The 24,780-nt window shown below is 37.8% G+C and overlaps 1 protein-coding gene across 2 annotated transcripts in view; it reads right to left on the reverse strand.

Moving 5' to 3' along the window:
- Window positions 1-24,780, reverse strand: part of LOC115629937 (mucin-5AC) — a 39,987-nt gene that overhangs the window by 12,035 nt on the left and 3,172 nt on the right. Inside the window, exon 1 of one of the 2 annotated variants that reach the window (XM_030526545.1) lies at window positions 910-1,014. The exons of the other annotated variant lie outside the window; for it this stretch is intronic. The gene's annotated coding sequence lies outside the window, so the exon portion shown is untranslated. Of the gene's footprint in view, window positions 1-909; window positions 1,015-24,780 lie in introns of those variants that run through there. 2 annotated transcript variants of the gene reach the window in all.

Raw genomic sequence — 24,780 nt, forward strand, 5'->3', positions numbered from 1 at the left:
GAACTTTGAATAAAGTGTCTAAAATGGGAAACACCTTCGAAGAAACAGAAAGTGTTATTGAAAAACCAAAGATATTTTAAATTAAATATATCAGTATTGGATGAATCACAGATTTGAACAGCTGTTGAACTTCATGCTGCTGTATATATGATTTGTAAATAAGTTGATTTCCCAAGACAACGCCGTGAGTGGTAGGTAATGTCAAGAGGTTTGTCACTCATGCTCTGGAATGTGTACATATTTTCATAAATACATAAGTACATACATACGTACATATGTATGTTTGTAATTATATTTAATTGCTCCTAAAGTGCCCATCTATGTACGTATGCATGTATGTGCTCCAAAGCAGGTGCTTGTCTTAGGTCTTTATGTACATTTATTTGTATGTGTGTGAATGTTTGTCCATTCACCGTTTCAATTGCTCCTGTTATATATAAATTGCACATACATACATTGGCGAGTGTGTGTGTATGTGTGTGGGAGAGCTTATGAGCTTGATGATGGCTTGTCAACCAACTCTTGGAGCCGTCAAACATGCTGGCTTTGAAGTGGCAAAACAAAACAAAAATTGAAAGGTACGTGCCTGACTGGAGAGGATTAACATGTGCACATGTACACATATGTATGTATGTTTATATGTACATACATATGTATGTGACCACCTACTATCTAGACATGTCTGGCAATCGTTTCACTTTCTGCCACTGTTCAATGGCATTCTTCAGCTATTGTTAAGATTGATTTTTGCATGTCACTTTTCACACATTTGCTCGCTTATTTGCTATTTGTTTGAAAAAAAAAAAGAACAAAATAAATAATCGAAATAGCTTAATAATAATTCATGAACAATACTGTAGCATACACAATAGTTAAGAAATAATAAAAGAACTTAGACTGCGTACTAACTGCGGTATGCGGCCTCTGTTTTATTTAATTCGTATTTCGTTTGCTTAAGTCTTTCGCCTTTTTTTTTGCTTTCGAACGAGCACGCGAGGCGGCAACGACGACGACGTTAACAAAACTGAAAACAAAAACAGCGCAAAATAGTATGCATAGAACACAAAAACTCACACACACACACACACAAACACATACACACGTGCGTACACAGCGACGGCACAATAATAATAATAATACCGAAACGGTAACTCTCTAATAATAGGAACAACAACAAGAGAAACGCGGCACGCACACACACAAGGCAAAGAAGGCGGCCACGCTCTTTGAGCTTAAAATTTGTTTTGCCTATTCGAGTTGTTGTTGTTTTTATTAAACTCGGTTGTTGTTTTTGTTTTTTTTACCAACAATTTGTTCTTTATTGTTGTTCCTCAGGTATTGGCGCTCACTCATCAAAAAAGCAAAAAAAAAAAAAGAAGAAAGAAACAGAAATGGAAAAAGTGTAAAGAAAAGGCTGCTGGTGCTGCTGCTGGTGCTCTTTTATCTTATCAGCATTGTGGGCCCAGAACAAATAATGCGAAATATGCGCAATAGCAACGTTTTGACAACAACACCAACAACAGCAGCAACGGCAAATAACGCGCATGCGACATACTCGTACATACATACATACATACGTGTAAGGAAAACTGCAGAGCGAGTAATAAACAAACGTATAGTAATGTACATACATACGTATAAACAGGACAGACTAAGCGGGCGACTGACTAACATCAAGTTATATTCACTATATAGCCAACTATCTAGCAATCTAACTGTCGCCGTTTGCACTTCTCGCTTACGTATGGAAAACTAAACTGAATGACGAAAATAAAAGCAGCGAAAAAAACTTTAAGCCGAGTGCGTTGCATAAGCGCGTCGGCAGAGGCAGCGACTTAAGCGTCGTCGTCGCCGCACAGTGGGATTATGTAGCGGACTCTGAAATTTTCAGATGTAAGATTGAATTGAAGGTTATTTTATAGTGTTGGCCTATTTTTATTATTATTAGGATATATTAAGATATACCATTATAAAACAGGAGTTATGAAAAGTAAAGGCAGTGGTTTAAAAAATGTGATACGATTTAATGTTAACTTATTTTATAACTTACATATATAAGTACATAATGTTCTTTTTCAAAGAAAAGGCATGCGGCCTTTTTATTAAAACCGAAATTCAAAGGAACATAAGGAAGATACGAGTTAGAGCTTCATTGCGATGACTTTTTTAAAACATATGGTATTTTTTATCAATTAACATCCAAGAGACTGAATTTGTTCAATATTTTGACTGTTAACAATTTTGAATAGTAGCTGACCTCTTTTAATAGCTTTCCATTTAAATGATTTGATCGGTGGAAATTGAGCTTTTTTGGTAGTATTTAACTTTTTCTATGACTTTTTGCACTTTGCTTTTGGAAATTCATTAAATCAAACTACTGCAGACTGCCAGACATGATTTGTTCATTTGCTTTGATGGGCGTTAATGCTAGCAATTCTTTAATCATGAACAAGTGAACAATTTCGAAAACGGTCAAAAATACGTTGCCATTTTTATGTGATTAAATGAAACTACTTTCGAGTTCTTTGAGTTTTATAATTATTTCAATTAGATTTCAAATGCTTCCCACTGTGCGTCGTTGACTGCGCCGTCAGGCAGTTGCGCATTCTGAGCAGCCGTGAAGAACCACCGACGCTACTGCTGCTACCATCTGAAGATGGTGATGACAATCAGAGACAACAGCAACAACACCAAGAACAACAATAGCAACATTCGGTGGCGCTCCTGCATTAACGCCAACATTGGGTCAGATAGTGTGATAGTCAGGCAGTCAAGAAGGTAGTCAGTCACTCAATCAAGGAGTGGTGGCTCATGCGTGACCATTTTTGTAGCGTCTTCAATACGAAATGAAAGAGGCGTCGTCGTCGTCGTTGTCTATCGATTAATGACAATACCAGCACCGAAAGGAAGCCTCACCTAGACACTTTTAATGACATCACACAGGCATAAAGAAATACAAGTATATACGAAAGACACACACACACGCGCGCATTAGAAGAAGTTTTAGCCATTTAATTGCTGCCCGCATAGTTTGCTAAAGTTGTTGGCCTAAAATGGACAGATAAACAGACTTTGAGATTCACAATCAGAGTGGGCAGGTTGGGCGCGTCCACAACAACAATGGCAACCTGCACATTATTGGATTTACAATGCCGATTAATTACATCAGAGAACACCTACAATAAATAATTTGCACTTGTTTTTTTGGCTTCGGGCTTGTCTTCTCAAATATACATATAGTATATAGTGTGAATAGCCAATTAATTGCTAGAACTGCTCAAGTCGTCGTGTTTTTTTTTTTATTCAGTCTACAATAGAGACAGGCAGACCTCATACTATATTATAGGCATATTCATGATCAGCATGACGAAACGAATCGAATGTTTCTCTACTACTGTATTTAAAAATTAAATTTTATAAGCAAGATGTTATGTTTCTTCAATATTTCTAGTTATAAGTACACATTTTATAATAAATGAAATCTTTATTCGTATACTCATTAGAGGTCGGCATCAGACATAAACCTTTAGGAATTCAATGGAGTTTCGCAAATATTGTATAATACATCTAATTCTGTTTTTACACGTTTTTGATATAACACGGTTTGAAAATGAAAAATTGCATACATATTTCTTTAGAGATAAGGAACCAATCACCTATTTTTGCATATGATCAATGTCTTTTTTACACGGTTGTTTCTGGAACCAATCTACCGTGTAAAAACAGGATGAAATTATAAGGAGAATGTTTTTAGAAACAAAGAGATCATGCAATAAATGAAATCTTTATTCGTATACTCATATTAAAAGGTGGCATCAGAACGTACGTAAACTTCTAGGAATTCAATGGAGTTTCGCAAACCTATTTTTCAAATTGTATAATTAATGAAATTAAAGGAGTATGTATATAGAAACAAATGGATCATGTAATCATCAACCTTTCATTTATATAATTTTTGCAAATGTTTTGTATTTTAAGTTTCTGCAAAAGCTTAAATTGAATTGTGCACACATTTCTGATCGAAATTTCTCAAAGTTATGAGGAAATGGGATGGTCTGAAAGATGTATTTGCTATAGCTATAAAAACTTTGACCCAAAGGCTGTCTATCGATGGGTGGCCTTGGTCCCGATCGAGCCAGTTGTACAAGTATGTCAAATTTACCTTTTTTCTCGTAGGCAATAGTCAGGTCTTTGCTTTCAATGCCTATCAAATGCATATTCAAATTTCAATTACAACTATGGTCATAACGCTTGAGAGCTTGTTTGGTCAGTAATGGGGATCTATATTATAAATTGTATCACTGTTTATGGGTATCATGTGCGATCTACAGTCGTGTTTGCTTTACTTCCCCTGTATTCGCAACTAGGCCAGTAATATTCAAACACTTGGCGTGCAGCTCAAGTGTCAAGTGGCAGTCACAAGTACAAAAACACTCAACATACATATCTACACACAACTATATGTGTATGTATGTATATAACACATATATAAATAAACAAATAAACATCCAGCTCAGTATGATGTGTGGCAAAAACGAAAGTAATCAGAAGACACATCGATACACATGTAAGCACTATAAAATGAAGCGCCCAGTTATCGCAATTTTCAGCCGCTTACATACAATTTATTTTGTTATACTTTTTGCGCTTATCACTTATCACTGGAAGCAGTCGTTAGCGCATACAAAAGCAACACCCTTGAAAGGTTTGCGGGCGGGACACAGAAATTCCATAAATTTCATTTAGTGCCCATATTTGACTTTAAAGGCGATATCAGCACTCACTCATGTAATCAAAGTCATTTGCGCAGCTGCTTAGTATGTTGGCCAGAATTGTGGCTGGTTGGCTGACTGGCTGGCTGTTGACTTCAATTGTCTTCACCTGCCCTCCCTGGCCCAGCCATGTCTTGCCTTGTTTCGCCTCACCTTGAACATGGCCATCACATCATTTTTCTATGGCATGCAGTTACAATATTTTGATTTATGGGCACGTCTCTAAGCGCTGCCGTCACTGATAAGACACATCAGCTATGCATGGGGGAATGTACTTTATAGAGCATATGCATGTACATACATACATGCGTGAATGCTTGTAGATCTCTGGCACGGCGGACCCAGATTTGTATCGAAATAACGCGATTTATATTTGCTTTTATTCTAAGACACCTAAGTCTTAGTGTTTGGGGATAAAGGGTTGAAATGTGGACACAAGTTTTCTTTAGCGGTGAAAGTGTGCCTCAAAGGCGGTGTTTTGGGAAATTCGAGGTAAAGGGTAAAGCTCATATGGGGAAAAATGCCTACAAAACGTTTTTGAAAACAAACCAGTTTTATGTTAAATGTCAAAGCTGCTTTTGTTGCAATTAATAAAAAATAATTTACAGCTCATGTGACATTGTGGGGCACAAATAATGACCGCGAATGGTGGGAATATTGGAAGCTAGCGCAATACTTAGCTACTGGTTGTAAACACATTTGTTCCCTATAATATTTCTCTAAGCATTCACATTTATTGCGACCTAGATGTTATAGAAAGCGTCATCATATTATTATAAAAATTAATTTCAAATTTAGCGCTATATATTTGCACTTATTCCATTAAACTGATTGTTACATGTACATATGTAGGTATGTGTATTATTTGGTCATGAATTCTGTCCATATCAAAATGTTACTGATTGCACTATTTGCTGTTGTTTGAATCAGGAGCATTTCCTAAAACACAAGTGTATGTTCTGCAATGAAACTTTCTTGGAAGCACGAGTAAGTAATAGGTAGCAGCGAAGTTGTCAAACAATTTGATGAAAGACCGACAACGATACTGATCGAAAGATGTCGCATCTACATATGGCAGTCGATTGTTTGCGTCAATGTTTGATTCATTCTAGCACGAGTTCTCCATAACATTGCCTATCTGGTACTATATATCATAAATTTTTTATTGCTCTGTTACTCCAGCTATCAGAAAGATGGCGTAGTTATGTATTTGTTGGTAGATAATGTTGCTCTCTTTTTGTGTATAACAAGCAAAAAGTGCTAGAGCCCAAAAATAGAGTTTCTTTTAATACACTGCGCTCGAAGGGTGAACGGATATACGAAATGCCAATATATGTACCAGACCCTCTGTTATAGGTAGCAGTTCGATATGAATCATAAGATCTAGGTCATAAGGAAACCAAACCTAGGACCTTAGGACCGATCGATGGAAAATCATTCTCTGAATGACAACTTTCTTGTTTATGAAGATAATCTAGAAAAATTTGTGCTTGTAAGTTTTGTGTAATGCCTACAATTTAAAGTTTCATCAAAATGTGTTGTTTATTGCATTTAGCTGTCGTAGAATTCATTGGTACAACAAAGTTTACTTTAACTGAATGTAATAAGATAAAAACATTTTAAGCGACATTAATTGAGACTTTAGCACATATAGTCATGAAATCTCTATTAATATTTTGTCTATATGTAGACTTCTGAATTCTGCGAAAGTTGTAGTTTATTTTTCTCAAATTAGAAAATCTTGACGGCATAGTATGTACAAGTATGTCTTTCAACGCATCTCAGTCTAACCTGAAAATAAATATATGAACTATTAATGATTTATACAAACACTGGGGTTTGGCTCTTTGAAAGTTTAACAAATTCAATAAAAAGCTAATTTGGTGAAAGCATTTTTTCACTGTTTGCCCATTTCGGTAAAATTTAGGAACACTGTGCGTTGCTTGCTTGTCTGTCTTTGATTGCAGGTCCTTCCAATACAAGTATGTATGCATCAAAGCAAATCAATTGATGAAGGAATACGAATATTCGAAAACGGCACTCTGCCCATGCATTCCCCCAAGAAGCAGGAAGGAGAGATAGAAAGAGGAATGCGAAAAGAAAAATCACAAGAGATTTGGCAGCCGCACATTTCACTTGCCTGGCAATCGCAGTCGCAATCGCAATCTCACTGACTGGCAAATCTCGCTGGGTTGCTGTCTCTGCCTTTGGTACTTGGTGACCCCGTTTACGGAAATTCTTTTTTAAGCGCAACTCGCAAAAGTGGCACAAACTCATTCCGACAAAAAAAAAACAGGCAACCAAGAACAACAACAGCAATAGCTTAAACAAGTTTCTCGACGGCAAATTTGACAATAAAACCATATGATCAACGTAATGATAGTTATGATCATTGGCTCGGCCCCAGTCAGAGCCACAGCGCAGAATGTTGGTGTTGTTGTTATTGTTGGCGCGCGAAGAAGAAAGATTTTTACATTTCATGCCCCGATCGGCAATCCCCAATGTTGCACAGCTTCAGTCGCTTTACTTTTTCTTTTCTCTCTCCCTCCCCATCCCTCTACATCTCCCTCTTTTACTCTTTTCTTTATTATTTTGTGTGGCAGTGTTCAATGCGCAAAGATTTCCTCTACTAGGACTCTATTCTTCTGTTTCTTCTGCACTGTCTTCTAAATATTGTGGCACGCCTCAATGTTGTTGTTGTTGCTGTTATTGTTGTGTGTTGGCAATGCAACTGATTCGCAAATTTCTAGGTTGCTCCACATACCACAAATGCCGTTAGCATGGCCCTTTTTTGCATGCCAAGAGCCACAATGGCGGCCATGAAGACCAGAACAACACAACAATAACAACCACAAGTACAAGAACAATGACGCCGAAGACTGCACAGTCGCGTCTTATACTTTAATTAGACTTCAATCAATGCCAGAGACGCGACGTCTCTCTCTCTCTCTCTCTGTCCTACTAACTGGCTAGCTGGCAAGCCAACAGAGTGAGAGAAAGAGAGACTGTCTGACTATTCAACTGCCTATACTAAGTATATATCTGACTATCCAACTAACTGGGTATTAGCTGCTGTCAGTCAGAAGGGCCTTAATGACACTGCAAAACAATAACAACAACAACAAACAAAAACAAAAACATGAATGAAGAATTGGGTCAATTGCACGCGCTTGAGGCAAATCTACAGCAATGCAGATGTGTCTTCTCACAGCTTCTGCCACAGTTGCAATCGCAGCTGCAATTCCAATTGATGTTGCCACTTCGTGCAGCCACTTGGACTCTGACCAGAGACAGAGCAATAACTTGACCCAAGCCACTCGCACAACAATGCATTTAATTCAAGTAGAAGGAACAATAAAATCTACATAAGAATTGATCAGAAGAGCTGTACTTTTCTAAGCTACTATATAATATAGAAATGAATATCCAAGCCATTATAAGAATGTGAAATTATAGATGACGCAACAGATTATAATAAACATTGAATATCACTTTAACAATTATATTATGATGATGATTTTCATTACCATTATTTATTTATTTAAATGTTTTTTATTATGTATACTTATTTTTATATTTGTGACTATGTCCACCTATACCTACACTTACACATGTGTCTATAATTATACCTATATTAAGATTTATAGCTATGCCTAACTCATATCTTTTCTATCACTTAATTCCTATTCTATGGCTTAGAGCTGAGTTGTGCTAGCTTTAAGGTTGCACTGGTTCCGGGATGGGCCGTGTTTGGGAAATGTTAACCATAACTCCATATTTGCGATCTTCTTAATTAATTATTTTGCCACATTTGGATGCACATATGTACATTAAAGAAAGAAGACAATATTGTTAAGCCCATTTATTTTCTTCAACCTAAATGCTTTTAAAATGTCTTAAGTTTTATATTTTACACTCTTAGAAAACCCACAAAAAATCGTTTACATTTCTCTATATGTCCATATAGAAAAGCAATTTTGCACGAGTTTCAAATAATGAACTCATTTCGATATAAGAATAATAAACCTTTTGTTTTGTTTGAGCAAATTTGAAATTTAAATTCAGCAATATAAAGCAGATAATATACTTAATGGCCACAAGTGATTACAAAAAAAGAGCAACGATTGAGAACAGGTAATATACTATACAAAAGCAAAACAACTCGACGAACATTTAAATGAACATCATTTAAAAGTGGTTAGCTTTTTAAAAGCCACAAACGATTCGCTGACTGGTCATCCGAGCAAGATGAGAAAGTCCAAGTTGTTGATTGCTGAGAATTCAGGCCTTCATCGATTCTGTTTTAGATGATGCTCAGATCAGCAATGTTAATCGTTTATCCAAGAAAAATATGCGACATGAGAGCAAGCTATAAAGCACTGTCCTACAAAAATGTTGCTTCCTAACAGTTTTAGTTGGAAGTTCTACATTTTATGAGATTATATCACCACCTGCAATCACCTGAAGCAGACGAAAGAGTAGTGACAGGTTTAAGATTCTTTGCTATATTATTTTATAGTAATAGCGCAATCAGCTTATTCAAAAAAGATAAACTATAATTTTACTGCAAGTTTTTGAGCCATTAAAAGTTAGAAACAAAATCCAAATATCTGAGTAAAAGGTTAAATGCTTGAATACGCACATCTATATTTCTAAATGACATCTAAATTATTAGACTGCTTGTTAGGTCAGAAGAATGTAATGGGTTATAAATTACTTGCGAAAATAATGGAGGTTGTCATATACGTAGTCATATACGTTGTCATATATGCACCAGTTGGCTGGGAGAATTATTCAATGGTACGGATAAGTTAAGGTCAATAGTAAGAAAATGTAAATAGCTGATTATTCGCCGACAAATGTTAAAGTAAAAGATATTGAGTTGAAAGCAATTAAGAGAAAAGTATTCATCTTTTCAGTAGGTTGAGCAAAAGAACTGAGTTTCCGTGTAACATATAAGACAATAATATGATCAGTAGTAATACAGTATTTTTAATTAAAGTGAAAAGCTTCCTTTTGATAATTTTAACACAAAACCTACAAAACCAGGACAATTTCGAATATTCAGCTTTGCTCTCGACATACAAAATATTAAAGAATTCAACATTTTCTTGAGCAAAATATTTACAGTTGCTTTGGTTTTCGAGCTCAATCCAATGGGTCGATTATCAGTAAATTTTCACAAATTAAGTAAATTTATTGAACTTGATTCTATTTCCTATATGTTCATGTATAGAGAATTTATTTATACATTAGTACTAAGGAGCTATATCGCAGAAAAGCATTACTGTAATAACTAGTCCAAGAAATGAATTATGCGAACCTAAATCTTTGATTTCGAATTTGCTTGCGTAGGCAAATATTTGTTATAAATATTGAGCATATATGTTTATCTTTGCTTTTCTACTTGAATCTTACAACATGGACAACAAAAACAGTCAAGACATTGTTAATGGTCATGACTTTTGTCACAATCAGCTGACATTGGGATTCCCAGTCTAGGCGGGGAACATGCAAGCACGACATAAAGCTAAGTAGCTTTAGCTTTTTGTGCATGGAATGCATTTTGTGAATGGGGCAAGAAGTGGTTTTTGTTTTTGGTTTTGGTTTTGGACACTCACTTGAATTTGGTTTGGCGCGGACCTTGTCGAGTAATCGAGTAAACAAAATAAAAGCAACAACAAAAAGAAGATAGAAACACGCAACTTTATAAAATGAAATGAAATCACAGGTGGTCGGTCATAGGTTTTTTGGTCATAACCCGTGGGTAAATGTGCATTGTTGTCGTTGTTGTTATTGTTGTTGCTGCAAGTGCCTGCTGAGCCAATCAATGCAACCAAAAGTTGCCCAGCTGCATGAGACAGACAGTTGGACAGACGGACGGACGGACGGGCAAACAAACAAACGAATGTTGGTTGGGGTGTTATGAATAGCCGCCCAAGACATGACGGCACTGCACTGCCAACACTCCATGGACACTCTATGGAGAACCTGTCCAAGCCAAGCTAAGTCAAGTCGGGCTAACTTAGGCCAGGGAGATGGCAATGGCGGCACCATCGATCGTTGTGTGTTGTGTTGCAACCAACTGGCAACGCAATTTTCCGAACCAAACGAGCAAACGCGGCTGTTGCTGTTCATAAATTCGTTGCAGCTACACATGAGCACATTTTTCACATTGCAACGTGCCACAAAAATAATAAAAACAAAAAAAAAACAACAACAACAAGAAGGAAGGTGCCGGTTTTTATATGCCACCCATTAACCCCCCTCACCACCACCTAAGTATATTGAAAGAAAGTGAAAAGAAATGAAATGCAGTTGGAAGCTGCAACTTTTGCTGCAGCTGTTGCCCGTTGGTTGTTGGCTGTTGCTTTCTGTAGTAATAACTGGCTTGCATTTCATTTGAAAGACGTTTAACATACACACACACACTCACACACATTTATATGGCCAAGCTACAACGCGCCTTAATTGCATTGTTGGAAACCTGCCGCAATTACGCATCGCATCGCAGCGCATTCGCATTCGAATCAAACGCCAGCATTTATTGTAGATACATAGATGCATAGATACAGATACGCCATTTTGCTGCCCATCATTGATACGAGCAATCTCAAATCTCAATTGCATCTTACAGTTACAGTCACAGACTTGGGTTTGCCACCAAATGAATCAATGAGTGTGTGTGTGTGTGTGTGTGTGTGTGTGTGTAGAACAACCTTGACATGCACTAAAAATAATGACAGGAAATCGTCATCGTCAGCAGTCGTTGTTGTTGTCGTTGTCGGCCGTCGAATGGCGGGCGAATGCAATTGAAGACGACGATCAGTTGACGATGATAATGATAATGATGATGGTTATAATGATGATAATGATGCTGACGCAAAGCGTTTGCCGACAAGTGCAATGCAAACAATGCCCATGCCGTGCTGTGGAGTGCCGTGCCGTGCCCACTGCCTGCGCCCACTGCCCACACAAATATAGTAAACAGATGCAGCACACTATAAAAAAAAATTCCAGTCTAATTTTCATTAGGGTGCCATAAAAAATTACCACTAAAAACAACATTGTCGTTCAGATTGCGATTCCACACATTTTGCAACATCATTAGCTATGCAACTTTTAGAAACTTTTAACAAACAAGCAAGCTTTTCATACAAGAGTCGTTCCATATAATACTTATACAAGAAAATCTCAACAAAGCTCAACAACAAAGTTTGAGTTCGATTGAATGAAAAATGCAGACTTCTTTTACAAAAGTTAAAGTCAATTTTCTCCCATTTCGGTGTTGAATTTTCCAATCTTCTTAGTTCAAGGTTTCTTTAAAAAGCCCCGTTTGTAAAAAAATTTATTTTAATGAAAAAGAAGTAATACACTCAGTTTAGATAACATTTTCTTAGAAATATTTGTTTGCTTTCCAATAGTACTAGCTCTCTTTAAATACATTCTGATAAACACCAATGCTCGAACTGGTCTGCATGTTGTATTTAATTAGCTAAGTCCATGATCTGTGTACTTTATTGCTCATCTAGTCTTAAACAAAATTGTACAACATTAAGAGTTTTGTTGAAATCAAATCATTTGTACACAAATTTTATTATTATTTGCAAGCCGCGTAATACTTTCTGTATAATATTGTTATTTGCATTCAAATTGGTTAGAATGAAAATTAAATAAGATTTGTATGCAACAAATTTTTCTACACAACTAAGCCTTAGCAATCAGCTAAGGTAGATTTTAGAAATGCACAACCTTTCCTGTTTAAACCCGAAGGTATTTCATTTCTTTTTTTTTCAGAGTGTAACGACAGTAGCTGATGAGGAGGCAGAAACAGCAACTATGTTTGGTGCGTTGCTGGTTTAATTGCTTATCTAACCGGTTGGCAGCAATCGCACTAAACAAATGAACAAATGAACGCCCATCTGGCAGTTAGAAACTATATCTAAATAAATGCATAGCTGGCACATACATGGCACATGCCTTTGTACATATCTGACTGCTAGTTAGGCACGTCAATCTAACACGCCCCAAACAGACAGACATGCTGACAATCGGACAGAGAAACTTACAAAAAATGTGGCAACAATTGTCATTGTTGTTTGGGTTGCAAGCAATTTGGTGCAAATGCAAGTGTCTAACTGGACAGCTGCTGCCCCCTGTCCGGCCAACCCAGCAACCCACCAACCCAACAACGCACCAGCCGCCAAGCCTGGGTGGGGTGCATTGAACTTCAGATGTAGAACGCTTTTCCATGTGCCAACAGTTGCGAACGGTAAATGTGGCTCACCTTGAGCTAAGTGGCGCACTCTGAATGGGTCTCTATGGGTCTGCATGGCTCTCTGTATGGTATATGTGTGTGTGTGTTTATGTGTGTGGGCAGCGGCAGGCGATGTTTATCAATGAAAACACAATCGCCTGCTCAATGGCCAACTGTCTGCAGGCTAGAGCTTGGTTTAGGTCTTGAATTCAGAATTAGACTTGCTACTCTCGACTCGAATTGAGAAGGGAATGCGGTAACGACTAGTCCTTTATCTGCTTTTACAAATTCTCTCAGCTTTGGATGTTTTGTGGAATGTACTCATGTGAGTCCCCTCGTAATTCATCGCCTCACTTCATGTTCATATTTTATGATTCATTCAAAGGAGAGCTAAAGTTCGTTTTCTTTGACCGTTTGGCCCGCAAATGGGGGAAAATTGTAATCAAAGCTGCTAATTCATCACGCCCAAAAACCAATCAGTTATGATTTAATTGCTAAGGCTTTTCCTCTAGTATATCTAGCAATTGTTGTGTTAGTACTGTCGGGCCAAACTTTTCCAAACACAAAAACAACTGATTCACAAATCCAAGAAAATCGAGTTATTATATGTACGTATATGTGCATTTCTCGCGATATCTTAGCTGACTTACAGACTTACTACTCATAGAAATAATATAATGTAATGTCACGTTCTGAATATGGCTAGGACTCTCAGTGAGTTCTGTTGTCTTTTCAGTTACGCTGTATATATCGTATATCCTTTTGCTAAATCTGTAATTGGAAAACAAATAGAAATGTAACTGCAGTCGAGTGTGGCATCTGGCCGTCCGTCAGTCTGTCTATAGGAAACATGCATCTCAGCTAACCCTGTTGTATCGATTACCGGAACGCTTGTTTGCCACGCTCACCTGACGACATTCTGTAGAAGTGGCTGGTGGGGCGACAGAGTGGGACTGACAACTGTTTCTGTTTCATTTTCGGTGTCGTATTCCATTGTTTCGCCTGAAAAAATCTCGGAGCACTGTAAACGGATATGGCAATACATACACATATATATATATATTTGTTTTCTCTCCCCCACTCTCTCTCTCTCACATTGTCTCTCCGACAAGTCTGCGTCCAGATCAGCTGAGCTGGATCAGACTGCCCACAACTCTGTACTTATGTAGTATGTGGGGTAAATGGCCCGCAAGGTGAATGCATGCGCACCTCAAATGTCATTGACTGACTGACTGACTGCCTGCCTGACTGACTGACTGAGTGAGTGAGTGATTGACTGGCCCAACTGTCATTTGGCATGACTTGTGGACTACATAAATGCATGCGGACCTACACACACACACATACATATATACTTACGTACGAGTGTTCATTGAAATGCAATTCACATCATCATCGGACAAAACATGGCAAGAAAAACACCAATGGGGAAAAATAAATAATGGTGAAGCCTGTGAGAAAATGCGCGACACTGACCTTGAAATGGACCCCCACAAAAGTGCTAAATGCTAACTAGAAAAACTCGCTGATGATGGCTAAAACAACAACAACAACAATAACAGCAACAGCATTTCTCAACTCTTTGACTCACGACTATTGCGATTGCGATTGCAGTTCAGGGCAGAGAAAGTAGCAAGCAAACGGGTTGGCAAAAAGTAAAATTAACTGCGCGCACATTTTAGGACAAGTCGTAAAAAGTATGTCACCTGCTGCTAAACCCCACCACTGGCTCCGCTGCTGGCCCCCCGCTTCTCCTGCTGTGGCCTCACAGCTGGGTGGGGGAAAACTAAACTAAAAACTGCATGACCGGCCAGCGGCAAATGGCGTGCGAGTTTTACTTTCTGTTGCCCCAAAAAATAAAAAAGAAGAGAAGTACACAAACAGCACAACAACAACAATAATAACAACAACCACAACCACATATACGAGTACACAAAAAGTGGCCAGATCTGTGGCTGCCTTGTCACATGCAAGTGGCCAAACAAGTTAGCGCCACTTGCCTGCCTGCCTGCCTGCCTGCCTGCCCAACAGTCTGAGAAGTGCCACCACTATTCAGTTGAAAATTTGATAATGCTAAATAGGATTTACCACTTATATAAAATGATCTCATCTCCTCTCTTACTGTTCATCTTTCATGCATTTTATCTTCAATTCTTCACGAGAGATTGAGAGCCGATAGGGAAAATTTAACCTGAAAATGGCGGAAAATTGTAATTGAAAGTGCTTCCCAAGCGAGTGAGCTTTGTTAATTTTTCATAATCGTGCCAAGCTCTCTTTCGTTTTCTTTGAGAGTTTAGGTTGCACTTTCCTTTGGAATTTAAAACTGTAGAGCCTGTTCGGATTAGCTCTAGTTTTTACAAATCTTTTATGAAATCTTTATCTTTACAACCTTTTTACTAAAAAACTATGGTAAACAGTTGCAATGTACTATGCAATTTATTTATTAATATTCTTCAGTGGATTTGTTTTAATTTTCCAAAACCGTCATTAATACTCAAAAATTGTGCGCTATTTGCGAAAACGTTGGTTCGGATATATCAAACAGTTCCTATTGATTGTATTTTATTTACATTTATTTGCTTCTTATATAAGACTTTTATTATCAACAATCATTTTTCTAATAGCTCTTATATATATGTATGTACCTCACCGATTTTCACGATACTTTAGATTACAGTGAGACACATTAAAAAGCTTTGGTTAAGATATCTAAAAGAAACTAAACACATTGGAGTACCAAGAGTGATTTTTGAACTGATCGTTTCTATGAGAGTATTTCAGGAACATCAGCGGCTCACACATCCGGTTGACGGTTGAAATATGTATATTTTGTGCTTCTTATGTTCCTTCAGCTGTTGGAAGAATGCTCTATGCTATGAAGCTGGACTGCTACACAAACATAGTGTTTGATGGTATTGGCTAATAGGCTATATTTTCGTTAAAGAGCTGAACAGAGACGATATGGTAAGGAAACCATCAATCAGTCACACAGGCACTTGTCGAACAGCCCCTGATATATATTTATTTGCCTCTCTCTGTCTGCCACTGTGGCAATCTTGCATTGGTGCGTGCTGCATGTTGCATGCCTGAGCCGAGCCAAACCGAGCCGAGCCGGGCCGGGCCGTTAAGCAGGAAGCCACAACACTTGCCTGCAACGGAGCGCACGCAAGCCCCACAAAATAATTTGCAGTTGTTGGCCATTGGAATTCGCAATGGTCTGTTTTCTGCTTATGTAAAGGCCCCCATAGTTCACTCAAAAGTTACAGCTTTATAGCTCATAGCTCAGCCATGTCACGTATGGAAACCTTATACAATGCTAGCTCGAACTCCCACAAATATTTTTGTGTGGGTTGTCTGTTATTTTTACCTCATCTCTTGGATCTTGGACAGCTGGGTGGCTAAATATTTTGCGCACGTCTTTGTAACCACAATAGCAACAATAATAGTAACAATAATAAGACCATGTTCGCTTCTTTTTTTTTCACTGGAGGCCCTTGCCCAACAAAATCGCCGTCGTCTGACCCATTTGCCCCAAACCCAAAAAAAGGTGATTTCGCAGCCACAGCCACGCGTCTGCGTCTCACATTTCATGCTCAGCATTTCTTTGACGTCTTCTTTTCATTTCTTTTCACCACACTTCGCTTCTTTTCGTTTCTTCTCGCCTCTCTTCTCTCTTTGTGTCGATTTTCAATGTCAAACCTTCAGAGTTTTCGAACGTTTTTTTGTGACAATGAAAATCACAAAACTTTTGTCGCGTTTCTTGCTTTTTGTCGCGCGTGTTTTGGGGATTTTTGGTCTTTACTTTTTTTTGTATTCTGTGTTTTTGTCGATGGGCTAATTCTACGAAACGCAAATCACAAAAGACAATTTACACACTATTTATGTAAATATGGCGTTGATATATGTTTTGTCTTTTTTTTCGTGCGATTACATAATTTATGCAAACACTTGTAAATATTCATATTTTTTGCTGTTAGTTTTCAGGTTCAAAGCAATTAAGTTATAATACAAATCAAATGCCAAAACAAAGCCAAAGAATTATGCAAGCTGCCTAAAACACACAAGAAATAGAAATGAAATAAACAACAATTCATTGTTGGCCGACACGGCTCGCCGCGCACACCGCAATGCGCCAGAAACCAGCGAATCGAGGGCAATAGCCCTCTACCATATACACGTACTACATGTATAAGTAGGGAGCTCCAGGGACACACACCCCAACTAAAGAGCGGGTGTGAGAGAGCTAATGTGAAGGAGATATTCAGGTTTAAATCGAGTATCTTATAATACTGAGTATTTCTTTAAACTTCTAATACAATGATAATAAAAACAAGGTGCTGGCGGAAGGAAATACTATGTATAATACTATATCTCCGAGCTGACGAACAAATCTTTTCTCTTCTTGACTGGTCTAATATTATGACCACATCAATATCCTACCACAATATTCTAACTTCTGCTACTTAAGAAAACTTTCAAAAACACATACCTATCTATAACCATAATATAGGGACACCAGCTTCGTAGGCTTGTCCTATCCATACGCAGGTCAAGACCAAAACATATGCATTATATGCATCCTCATCATTTTATATAGATGCTATAGCAACGATTGGTGCAAAAATCACTCTTAGAAACAACAAATATCTTGTTTATTTAGATATTTATAAGTTTTGTATATTGGTTGGTCTGAAGATAAATCAAAATCGGCTGACCATAGCATATAGCTGCCATAGGAACGATTGGCGCATAAATCACTCTTAGTAACAAAACTTGTGTTGTTTTTTAAGATATCGTAACAGAATTTCTTAGATTTTAATAATGTGTCCTATCATGCTTCTCTATTGTCTAAAATTTGATCAAAATCTGATAGCTATATTATAAAAGTTCCATGGAAATTATTAATACAACTGAGTTTATTTTCTCCATTTTTCCAAATTTGTAGCTCTCACATTTTATTATGTGGACCAACTACTACTTGTATATGTATGGGTATTCCACTTGGTTACATAGTTAAGAAAACAGTCATTCAATAATGGTAACTGGTCAGTGGCCCTGCAAGCCACCAGCCGACCAACAGATCAACCGACCAAACAACTGACCGGCCAACCTCTTTTGTAGTTTAAGTTGCTGTTGTTGTTGTTAGTATTCAAATCGTTGCATTTTCACGCTTTCGTACTTGCAACAATTTCAATTGAATTGCAATGCGACTGCATTTGAAATTGAAATGAATTGCGATTGTAATGAAAGCGTTTTGTGGCCAAGCTGCAGGAATTAAGAAAACATTTCCGCCCCAAACTGGCTGAACACACAAGCACGTGGCCACAAGCCGCAAAATTAAAAATCCACAATTTTGTTGTTGTTTTACGATTCCCTGCTCGTGTATGCAGCGTATTGGAAAATCTTTGAAGCGTCGCCAAAGCAAAGTGGCAACAAAGTCTAAAATATCAGTGGCTCGAGCTGGGGAGGGGTGGGTAGGGCGGAGATGCATAGCTGAGCGCATCTTAAGCTCGTATACCGGTTTGAATGTGCGTGTGTGTGTGTGTGTGTGTGTGTGTGTGTGTGTGCATGTGTCCGTGTGTGTGTGAACACGTTTATGGCGCTGCCCTTGTCAAGGTCAGTCGATGCAGTCAGGCAGCAGCCGCCGTTGAATGCTTTCAAATGAAGCGCCATTTTATTAATTATGCCATAATAGGGTGGCTTGGGTGGTAGTCAAGGATCACTTATCGCAGGTCAGAGGTCACCTTCGTGCAACACCAGCAGCAACAGCAACAGTGTTTATCATAATTATGAGCAATCTCTGCTTCCTCTTCTTCTGAGCTGTCGTCTTCGAGTTCATTGACTTGTTTGCCAACGGCACTGCATGCCAACCAATTGACAATTGGCCATTGTTGTTGCTGTAATTGTTGTTTTTGGTCTGCGGCATGCTTTTCAGTTTGCTTTTGCTTTTAGTACTCCCGTACCGTCCCATCCCGTCCTGCCCGTCCACCACAAACAGTCTAAAGACTTCAAACTCTTGCCCAGCTCTGTCTAATGTGGCCAATTAAAAACACGTTAATTTGTCGGACTTTTAGCCACGAAGCGAATTTCAATTTGCGGCCCAACGCGTCGTCGTCGTCGTAATATCGCTGCTTCTGTAGTTGTTGTTGTTGTCGATGATTAATAGCAAATCACAACAACGGCAATCAGTGGCCATCGGTTTTCAATTTTCAAAATCTACGACTTGATTTGCGCGGCGTCTTCGTCTTTATCGTCGTCGTCGTCTTCCAGAAATATTCTATAATTACTTAGAACTATGCAACCATGGCTCTGTGGCCACAATTAATGACAGGCTTGCTCGGCACAGAGGCATGAAGTGTAAGAGAGTCTCCGAACGGTGGACGGCATACAAAGCTACATTCAAAGAAATGGGGGCTGTGTCTTGGCACTACCAAAGAAATATAAAATGTAATACTATTGCAGTGCGGCTCTGAGCCCAAAAGAAAGTTGGAAACACGATGCATGTCAGACTATCGATTAATCGTTATATTTGCTTAGCTAGAAGATGGCATAAGCTTAGCTTATTTTAGCTCAAATTACATATATGAGAGTATTTCTAAAATAATGCCAGCTGCAATAGGGAATTTTAGGACAACTGTTCCTATGAAAGTCTTTCTGAGAAAGTTAGCTTGAAGTATTAGTTCAATTACTTCAATGATCATTTTCCCCTTTTTATGATACAATTATGTAACTAACTAGCTTACACATCTGGTGTAGAGATGCCCACAGCCAGCCACTCTTACGTGAAGGCTCTCTGAACTCGATTACGTCTAGGCCATTATCATCGAAAAGGTTTATAGATGTTCCATTCACGACCAACATTTCCTTAGAAACTACTTATAGAAACATTGCTTTAATTAACTATAATAGTCCCATTACAATTTCAACAAAAATTTCTTAATTTATATTCATCATTACTTCTAAAATTTTCTCAACGAATCATTCAGAGATATTATAAGTTTGACAGATAGACTTAGGAACTTAAACCCTTTTTGAGTAATTCGACTATGTATGAATTACTTATAATTTATCTATATTTTAATGGGTGAAGAAGAGAAGTTGAATACGAGATCCCAAATAATTCATTCATTTGATTGGTAACAGAAGGGGAGGCGTTAAACAGTTCATTTGGAGATGACGAAGCCTTTAAGGATCTTAGATCATATTCTCTTCTCTCAGTGTAGCGACGAAGAAGTTCCTCCCGATGTTGTTGTTGTTGTGACTCTTGTTGCCACTCACTGCACAGGCGGCGCGACGCGTTGTAGCAGAGCGGCTGTGGGTTTGGCTATGGGCATGTGATTATGAGCGCGCACTTCGCGGCCATTTTACCGGCAACGCCAACTCCGTCAGTCAGTCAGTCACTCAGTCACCGAACTCTGTACACACAACACATATAGAGAGAGACAGAGATAGAAGGGGCGAGAGAGAGGCGTGTGTGCATGATTCTAATTATTATGTATGGCTTTGTACATATAAGCTCTGTGCGATAGCTCTAAACAATGCAGAAGCAGAAGCCGTAGTTGAGGGAATAGAAGCAGAAGCTATTGCCATCACTGGGGGTTCCATTGTTTGAGCTCTGACTGTGGCATCAACAATAGCAACAACACTAACAGCAACAACACTAACAGCGGCATCAGCGACACAGAACGGCAGCGGCAGCGGCTGCGGCTGCCACTTTACGCCTCATTTTGCTTGAAGCTAAGCAAGAAGTTCAAGTACCCTTAAATAATGATGGCAGCGGAGAATTACTTAAGACTGCCCCAAGAACTTGAACAGATAGCATTGTCTATATGCAAATGGCAAATGCAGACTATAAGCATTTCGGTTTCCTTCACACAACAGAATAATTAATTATGTGCCCGAAATGAATTTCAATTCAATAATTAAGACCACGAATTTCAGTGACTTAGGAGTTGGCTATAATTTATGATTGCGTTGATTCTAATGAACACCAAAGCTATACAAGTAGTTCAACTCAGTCTGCAAAAGTGCAGAAAATGTTAAAGCTAAGAGAGAATCTAACTCGACATTAGCGACATAGAACGGTTGGCTTCTAAACTAAGGAGACTAAGATGATCTTTATAACTTATAATTATGCTAAGTATTCAAGCTGTACTCATACGATGACTGCTAAAGAGAGCAGTCAAAACTAAGCAATTCTTATCATCAAACTAAGTAGCTTTCACTTTTCTAGATTTGTTGAGTTAGATTTAATTGTTTTTAACATCTGTCGAAGCTTAGCAAACGAATTTCAATTTGCGAATTTCATTTCTAGGGCTGTGTGTGAGTTATATGAGTTATGATAAGATCAGTGCGGACAATTTGTGATTTATGTCCGCAAGCACTTTTGTTCATTAAGTAGAATAATTTATCGACACTTTTTGCTATCGAAAAGAATTGGAAAGCAGTTAATTTGCATTCAAAGACGGCTTCAAAAATATTGTCGAAACCGGAACAAGCCTGTTAGACTTGTCTGGGTTGAGTTGAGCTTCAGTTTTAGTTTTGGCTTTAGTTTTTACAATTCTGCAAATCAGTTTACGGTTTGCCACTGAAATCAGCTTTTATGTAAAGTACATTGTATAGGAATTATAAACTTGATAGCATCGTCTGCCGAATCATGCTATAAATTTATGAAACTCATCGCTCGCCTTGAGGCCGAACTAGGGGATTAGTCGAAGTTCCGTTTATTGTTTTGAATTAATTATACAATTTGAAACATTTCTGAAAGCCATTATTCAGATTCGACTCAGAGCTCTCAAATGCAGTCTTAGTTTTACATTAATATCAATTATCAAGCTAGTTATAGTGTTAGAGGGGGGAAGGTCTATTAAAGCGCACCTAAACATTGAGCGCTGACCTTAACCTCAATTAAGGCAGCTGCGTCTCAGTTTCTCGGATCGAGGGTTGTGCGCAGCTTGTCTAACAGTCTATTCTTGCTGCTGTTGTTGCTGTTGTTGTTGTAGTTTTTGTTACCCTGGCATTGCTTTCAAGCTTTTATTGCGACGCTCAGAATCTTGAATCTGCGCCACCACCACCACAATGTCTCTTCTTGGGTCAAATACCTTGAGCGGCTTTTGTTCGCAGCCGCTTCCTCTGTCGCTATCGCAGCGCGCTGCCGCTGCCGCTGCCGCTGGCTCTGCCACCGATACCGCTTCTGCTGCTGCTCATCTTGTTGTTTTGTTATTGTTGTTATTGTTTATTGTTTAAGCTCTTTTGCGTGTTGCGATGCAAATACATAAATAAAATTCAATTCAAACTGCCAAACCAGTTTATCACTCTTTTTGCTTTGGCCGAGTGAAATGTGTTCGGCAATATCTGTACACAAACCACCAACAACAATAAAGTTGAAAGCAACAAAAAAGCGTCACTAAATTTGCCAAAAATAATATTTAAAAAAAAGTATACAAAAAAAGCAGCTCTGTCGCTTTTTGTTTGCATTGCGTTTCGTTTTTTTGGGCTTTATGTGAATTTCAATTAAATATTTTGAGCAATAATTTTATTCATTTACACTGCGACATTGCTGGTCGGCTGTTGCAAAAGCTTGCACAGTGGGATGGAAGGTCGAGTTTTACCTTTAGTCCATAAAAGTGTATAACAATGAAGACTTTCAATTGAATACAGATACAAATATTTCAGGAAAATTGCACCTTTGCCATAAAGTGACGGTCTGAAGGCATATTCTAAATGAGACATTAATGGCTTTACTTCTACATAAAACATGTTCTAACATAACTAATATTGATCTTTTAAACGTATCAGCTCAGCATCTACGAGTAAATATTTTGAAACTTCAATTGTCAAGAAGTGAAGCTTTATCTTCTGCTCCAAAAATATTATACACCCACTAAGGCTGATGGAAGAAGTAGAGCTCAAAATTGTATTTTTGATTACCCCCACAGTGTGGGTTTTTACGAATTTAACCTCCAAATAGGGGAAAACCCTTTTTTAAAAAGCAGTTCAATAAACTCTTAATGGAGTTAAAAGGATAATTTAATAGGTACTCCCTGATGCCAAATCAATCTCTGTTGACTTGAACTTCGAAAGCAAATATGAAGAATATAGAACTATAACTTAGGGATTTATTTACGAATTATTCTTCGGCTTTCACGCAATGCAAGGCTCTTGGAGAACTCCATTCACAAACGGGAGATAACTTTAATCAAAGCATTGATGTAATATTAAAAGCGATGTTAAAAGCGATATATAATATGTCCTTCAAGTTAGAAACCAACTTAGTAATAAATATATTGAAAACGTAATACAAATGAAATTCCTCAACAAAATTGTAAGCGATTTTTTAAATTTTACATGCCACTGTGTTATGGGGAAATCGTCAGGAGGGGACACTCCGATTAAGATACTGCTGACCAGTTCCTCTAGCTGTCTTCTCTACCTACCCCCTCCCATCTAAGCATCATCAGCAAAACGCTGACCGAGCACTAAACGCTATCTTCCCAACCAGTTTTGCGTTAATCAATTTTCGCAAGCAATTTTTGCACTTGCCATTTTGTTTTCGTTGATTTTTTTTTAAGCTTTTTTGTTTATTTGCGCTGCGATTTTTTTTTATATCAGAAATCGCTGTCGTTAGCGTTTTTAGCGTTTAGCATCGTTTTCTAAGCGAAACTTGTTGCCATTGCGACAGCATCAATTTTTAAAGGAAACGCAGCTAACATTTTTATACTCTGTGCATGAAATGTACAAGAGTATATTAGGTTGGCGGGAGCTGAAAGTGTAACAGGCAGAAGGAGGCGTGGCAGACCCCACAAGGTGTACATATATATTCTTAATCAGCATGACAAGACGAGTCGATATATGTCTGTCTTTCTGTCTCTCTGTCCGCCCGTCCGTATGAACACCTGGATCTCAGGGACTATAAGAGATAGAGACACCAAATTTTGCACAAAGATGCCTTAGACAGTTTTCTATGACACCATTGTATGATTGAAAGGATAAAGCAAAAATACACAAAAGGGAAAGTTAGAAAAACAGATGGAAGAAGAATACGACAAATATTCAGTCATTCGATGAATAAATGCAGTAAATTCCTGGCTTTCCAAAAGTTACTATAAGAGAATGATTTTTTCGTTAAAAAAAAAAAAACAAAATAATCATTATTTGCGGTCCCTGATTTATTTATCTTCCACTTTAACATATTGATTTAAAATCCTGATTTGCCACGAAAACTCACTTATTAAAATCTAAAATGTGGAAAATCTAAAGCTATATCTTCTTTAGTTGGAAATACAATTAGAAATTGAATTCGATCAAGTAGCATTTTATATTAGGGCTCACATAGTTTTTTTTTTTTTTTTTTAGCAATTAAAAAAGTGTTCATAAACCTGAGTTTCCAACCTTTTTTTTGTTGAAATAGTAAATGTTAGTAGGCGTTGAGGTTTTTGTGGCTGTCAGAGCTTTCGAATTATTTCTCATTTCAGTTCTGTTTAGCAAACAGTTCACAACTGCTGCAACAATTTTTTATTTATTTTTTTGTATTTTAAGCTTTTTAATTACGTTTTGTTCTATTTCGTCCATTATCTGTGCTTTGGGCTTTTCTTTTTGGCATCTTTATCATTTTCCCGATTGGACTCTTCCCTCTTTTGGGCTTTTGGGCCTCCATCAATGTACATTTATTTTATAATTATATTTTTGATTTGAATATTATTAATAAATATAATTTTTATTTGACCGTTCATTTGTCTGATGCTCTTAAGA

The sequence above is a fragment of the Scaptodrosophila lebanonensis genome, unplaced genomic scaffold, assembly GCF_003285725.1.
Source record: "Scaptodrosophila lebanonensis strain 11010-0011.00,11010-0021.00 unplaced genomic scaffold, SlebRS2 tig00000171-arrow-arrow-pilon, whole genome shotgun sequence".
Classification (NCBI taxonomy): Eukaryota; Metazoa; Arthropoda; class Insecta; order Diptera; family Drosophilidae; genus Scaptodrosophila; species Scaptodrosophila lebanonensis.